The sequence below is a fragment of the Eschscholzia californica genome, unplaced genomic scaffold (genome assembly GCF_041429995.1).
Source record: "Eschscholzia californica isolate CP2 unplaced genomic scaffold, dmEscCali1.0.p SCAF_6, whole genome shotgun sequence".
Taxonomy (NCBI): Eukaryota; Viridiplantae; Streptophyta; class Magnoliopsida; order Ranunculales; family Papaveraceae; genus Eschscholzia; species Eschscholzia californica.
In genome coordinates, this window is record NW_028238483.1 from 13,674,725 (window position 1) to 13,680,751 (window position 6,027).

Here is a 6,027-nt window from a genome sequence, read left to right on the forward strand (position 1 = left end):
ATCGGCCAGTGACACATGGCACAAATCGGACAGCTCAATGGAAATTTTTGGTTACATCTCGGGACTACTATTCTTGTTTGCACGTCCAACCAGATCTAACGGCGGGATTATCCCCGCACACATGGCGTCATCAGCAAAGAGTGTCGCATCTTCATTCACCCAACCGCATATCGCCGAATCCACCCTCTTAACAACCAACACATCAGCACATCTCTTTATTCTCTCTTATCTTCTGCTTAATAGGAAAAGAGAGAGAGAGAAAGATACAAGAGAAAGAGAAAGAGAAAGTTTTTCTTTACAAAACAGAGAACATAAAGAAAGATAAAGTGATAGTTGGAGAGGGAAAGAAAGGTTGATGATCTTCTCGGCTGGAGATTTTTGGAGCTAGAGAGAGAAAATCTCTCTCACTAAAAGGCGTGGAGATTGGAGGAGATATTAGAAATATTGTGGAAATCTTGAACAGTAGAGAGAGAAAGAGATTTGGAACCGAGAAGCAAAGAGAGTATTCTCTGGATATATTTCGAGAGAGAGGGGCTGATTGCAGATTGGCGTTAGAGAATGGAGGGGGAATCCTCTATGGAGCTCGACTTGAACAAAAATATTAGAGAGAGAGAGTAGCTCGACTGGAACAGAAAACCAGACCATTCATCATCTTCGTCTCTGTATTTTCTTTTCTTTTTGTTGAGAGTGTTTGAGAAACAGAGATGAAAGAGAGATTTGTAGAGTGAAAGAAAGGATTATCCATTTTTATCTAATATAATCTCCTTCTTCAAAGTGTTGATCCTCTAGTTTAATTTCAAGAAAAGAGAGAAACAGTATAGAGAGAGTTGAGAAGAAGACTCTGTTTGGCTCGGAATTTCTTTTGGAAAATAATTTTTCAACATTAATAATTTTCTCTAGGGGAGTGTTTGGCTGCCAGAGGGAAAATTCAGCGAGAAAAGTTAGTTCCTCTCCTATTCATCATACTTATTAGTTTTAATCTTGATCATGAGTTTGATGAAGTCTAAAAATATTTTGATGTTTTTTCATGACTTAATATCTGAAATGCTTTAATCGTTATAATATTGAATCCTTAGTGTTGACGTAGGGAGATTTCTTCATTAGCTATGCTTTAGATTTGATGGCTCGTGTTTAGGTTAAGTTCTTTAATGAGTCATGCTTATAAATTGATAGTTAATAGTTGCGACTTCGTATTTCAAATTTTCGAATTTAGACTTTAGTGTTATTTAGCTGTAACTAGAATATTTTCCGAGGTTTGGTACATTCGGTCATCAAAACTTGAGTGATAAAAAAGATATGCATGATTAAGTTATTATTGATACATGTTAAGATGGATTCTAAAATCCTAGGTCCTCTCCCCTATTGATTTGTTTACCGGTATTATTTGTCTTTGTTATTTTAGTATTTAGATATTTCATCACCAAAACCATTTGAAAGAAAATTGTGCTACTTCCAAGTTTTAGAATAGGTTTGACTAGTCTCTGCGGATCGACCCCGGTCTTACCGGGTTTTACTACTTGACACATATACTTGCAGGTGAGATCTTTTAAGGAAACTTTCTAGGCCCATCACATTATATCAGCATGAAAAAGGGAGTTGATGCATGACAGCCTCCGTTATGATTGAATATTCTGTTAAGTTTGATGATGATCCCTTCGCCTGCTCCTCGCTCCAGCTCTGCTTCTCTGCTCCTTGCTTCTTCTCCTTGCTCTTGTTCCTCCTCGCTCCAGCTCCTTAGCTCTTGGTTCCTGTTCTTCGATTCCAGGGGAAAACCTGCAAAGGGTTCGAAAACCGCTCCGACCACTACAAAAAATATGCCCATTAGGGACGGTACAAAACCGTCCCCAATGGACTATGAGGGAAAAATATGTCCCCTAAAGGGGCGTCCCAAATGGTATTAGGGACAGTTGTAGCGACGGATTACATCTGTCCCCGATACTTTTTTGGGACTATTCCCAACTGTCCCTGTCTAAACGATTATTAGGGACAGTAATTAACTGACCTCAAATCTTTGGCGGGAATTTTTATTGTTTACACTTTGGGACAATGAACATCCGTCCCTAAAGTTTGTCGGGAGTTTTCTCTTGTTCGTATTTGGGATAATTAATAGGCGTCTTTCTGAATTTAGCGAGAATTTTATGTCGCTTGTATATGGGATAGTCAACCGCCTACCTTATAAAATTGGCGAAAACTTTCTCTGCTTGCATTGGAATCCCATTCCAACAACAATTTATTATAGACAACCATATCACAATAAAGTGGCTTTATAAATAATTGTACCAAAAAAAATACTAAAAGTGATAGGATTCAAAGACTCAGTAGTTTCACCAATTTGGGTTCTTGAGAAGAGACAAAGATTGTAGATGAAATAATGTAGAGCACTAGGATATGCTGAAAGTCTAAATATCAGAGTTCAGACTCAGTGTAAAAGTATTTAAGACAGTAACCTATTGGATACTCCAACTCCCGCTAAATTTCTTTCTATATTGCTTGTGTTATTTGTATTTCTCCACATACTTTACTGTCACCACTCGATAATCTACCTATCATCCTTGGATAAGAAACTGTTGCTTTGGATTTAACGTGCATTTCGAAGATCGTCACCATAATCACCTCTCTCGAACACAACTCCAGCTTTTATTTCGGTGTCTGCACACAAAATGAAAGCCTTTTGAGAAAACGACACCGGAGCCCAAGTCTGATGGACATATGGTATGGTAGGTAAAACTTTGGACAGCGCTTTGGGTAAAGCTAAATAGTTTCCGGGCTGTGAAATTTTAAAAGGAATATGTAAAATTTTGAAAATTTTCTAGGGAAATTTTCCACCTCACCTCTCTCTTCTCTGACAAGGTCACCAGGCAGAAATTTTCCGCCGGCGACCATGAATAAAAAATTTTATTTCATTTCTCCTCTCTCTTTAAAATTTTTTTTTTTCATCTCCTCTCTCTCACTCTAAACTCCGACGAAGGGGGTATCCCTTCGCTGGAGGTCGTCCGGCAGACCTTGAAGGTCTGCTCGTAAAGCTAAATAGTTTCCGGACTGTGAAATTTTAAAAGGAATATGTAAAATTTTGAAAATTTTCTAGGGAAATTTTCCACCTCACCTCTCTCTTCTCTGACAAGGTCACCAGGCGGAAATTTTCCGCCGGCGACCATGAATAAAAAATTTTATTTCATTTCTCCTCTCTCTTTAAAATTTTTTTTTTTCATCTCCTCTCTCTCACTCTAAACTCCGACGAAGGGGGTATCCCTTCGCTGGAGGTCGTCCGGCAGACCTTGAAGGTCTGCTCGAAGCAGACCTTGTAGATCTGCTCGAGCAGATCTGGAAGGTCTGTTCCGGCAGACCTTCATGGTCTGTTCCGGCAGACCTTCATGGTCTGTTCCGGCAGACCTTCATGGTCTGTTCCGGCAGACCTTCAAGGTCTGCCGGACGACCTCCGGCGAAGGGAAACCCCCTTCGCCGGAGTTTAGAGAGAGAGAGGAGATGAAATTTTTTTTTTTAAGAGAGAGGAGAGATGAAATAAAAAAAATTATTTTTTATGTTTGAAGGTCGCCAGCCGAAAATTGGCCGGCCGGTGACCTTTGCCGGTGAAGATGATGAAGTGGCAAGAAGATGGGGTGGTAGAGCGATGAGATGGAGGAGAGAGAGAGAGAAGAGGTGAGGTGGAGAGAGAGAGGTGAGGTGGGAGAGAGAGAGGTGATGTGGAGAGAGAGTGAGGTGAGGTGGAGGTTTTTATTTCCCCATAACAACGTACAAAATAAAATTGTCAAACAAAATTGACTAATTTTTTACCAAGACTTCACACCACGGAAACTATTTAGCTTTCCCCAAAGCGCTGGCCAAAAATTTTTATGTTAGGAAGGGGTTTAGGGTATCAAAAACAACATGCACATACAATTTCGTTAATAACCAACCTGGACATTTGGTACCAAGCGCATAATCTGGTCAGTACCTCTGCTTCCATTGAGACTGCGAACTGTTTGCTCATCTGCATTCTATAATACAGTCTTGCAAAATATCGAAGTCCCGGAACCAACTATCTCTTAGACACGAACTCCCTTCGACAGAATAGGGAAACAACAAATGAGTTGCTAATGTAGAAGATAATAATAAACTGACAGCAAATTACGGAGCCTAAATTTATTATTTTGTCTTGGGGGGAAGAAACTAGAGGGGGAGGTTATCTCATAAGCAATGAGCTCCATTGTCAAATGCTTCCCTATATATTTATCAAGTCCACAAGGAATAACAATCAAAATTATCTTTCAGACCAAAACCTAACGTTTATAATCTGATAGCAAAAATATAGTGTATAGCCTGAATACTCACTTCTCTCGTTGCATGCCTAGGTCCTGCACATAGTGTGTCTATATCTGCACCAGGCGATAAAAAAGAAGAACCATAAAGCTTGACAAACCTGATCTAGCCTACAAACATGAGTTTATAAGTAAATTTACTTGGTCTAGCCTACTGTAGCACCAAGGAGATGGCCAATGGCCATAGCACCTCCATTGAAATTCACTTTCTCTTGGTCAACCAAGTTTGTTACGGCAATACACGAATCGGAAGCAAAAGCCTAATCAAGGACCAAAAATATTGTCAATGCGACACAGTTTAGAAGCCCAACATATAGGTAAAACAAGAGATTATATTACCTTGTTTATTTCGAAAAGATCGATATCCTCAATCTCAAGACCAGCAGCCTTCATTGCAACTGGAATAGCAGCAGCTGGGCCAACAATCCACTCTGACAACACGAAAACTCTTAAATGACAACAACAAGTATTCATAAAAGATACGAGAAATTGATGCATTTGAACCATCAATCACTTGGAAGATCGACTATGAAAAGAACAATATGTATGGACGCTCACAATAACAATTAAGACATATGAATAACTTCTGACTTATGAAATAAATTGCACTGGAAGTGCATATTGATCTAATAAACTGCTATAATTTCATATTCTGTGGTTCCATATAGAAGAAACGAAGTTAATATTTATCTTGACCCCGTTAAAAGTAGAACACTAGACACAGATTATTCAAAATTCAAGTAGAAGTATAGGGACTAAAACTAGAAGTCCTTTCTACATAGCTATACTTCTCTTCATAAGAAGGGCGACCCATGTACCATCACTCACTTTGTTTGAGTTTCCTATAATGGAAAAACATTGATTAGACACATTAACCGGTAAGAATATGGTTTGAGAAAGAGAGGAAGGATGTATGTACCTGCTGTGGTGCTTCCATCCTTTTTTTAATACAGTCCTCAGCTTCGCCAAATATGCCAATGTTGTGCTCGGACGAATTCCATCATCCACGGATATCGTAACAGGTTTTCGTCTTCAGTTTTTTGGGTCCACAATCTTCAAGTTAAACATGAAAAACTTGTCGGTTCCACAATAAGAGTAGAAAGCAATCCTCCCGAACATAGACAACTAACAGATTGGATACTACCTTTATGGACAAAGACACGATTTCAGCTTTAAACTTGCCAGATAACTATAACAGACTGCAATATTCATAAAACTCATAGCCTACTAGTCTCGCTCCATTCTTGTTACATTATTACAATGGACAAAATTTCAGACGTGACACCGATGGGTAGAAGACAATCTTGAGCCTTTTGAATGTTGCTTGCCTGATGTAGTTAGGAATCAAATATTTTGAAAAATACATTGTGACAAACATCGAGATTATTTAAGTTTGAGAAGAATAATAAGAAAGTGTACTCTCAAATTGATTGATCCCTCCCAGGCCATTGGATTTACTGTCATGGACTCCAACCAGACTCCTATCATGTTTTCGGAATAAATTATGTAAGGGAACAACATAGTGAATCACATAACCTAGAGAGATACAAAAGGACTACTATCTTCTTCTCACCCATGTCGTAAAATCCAGCTTTTATGCCGACTGCAACATCTGCAATTGCCTGAAGACCAGGTGAGAATTGTCTATTTATGGTTTTAAAAGGCACAATTTTTGGCAATATATTGGGGTTAACTCTAACTATGGCTTGAA

At 38.9% G+C, this 6,027-nt stretch overlaps 1 long non-coding RNA gene across 1 annotated transcript; it reads right to left on the reverse strand.

Moving 5' to 3' along the window:
* Positions 1 to 2,364: 2,364 nt before the first annotated feature.
* Positions 2,365 to 5,805, reverse strand: LOC147531845 (uncharacterized). The gene is made up of 4 exons (XR_015227839.1): positions 5,236 to 5,805; positions 4,656 to 4,747; positions 3,915 to 4,058; positions 2,365 to 2,649 (listed from the first exon to the last, which is right to left on the reverse strand). It is a non-coding gene; the product is annotated as an uncharacterized LOC147531845 (long non-coding RNA).
* Positions 5,806 to 6,027: the final 222 nt, after the last annotated feature.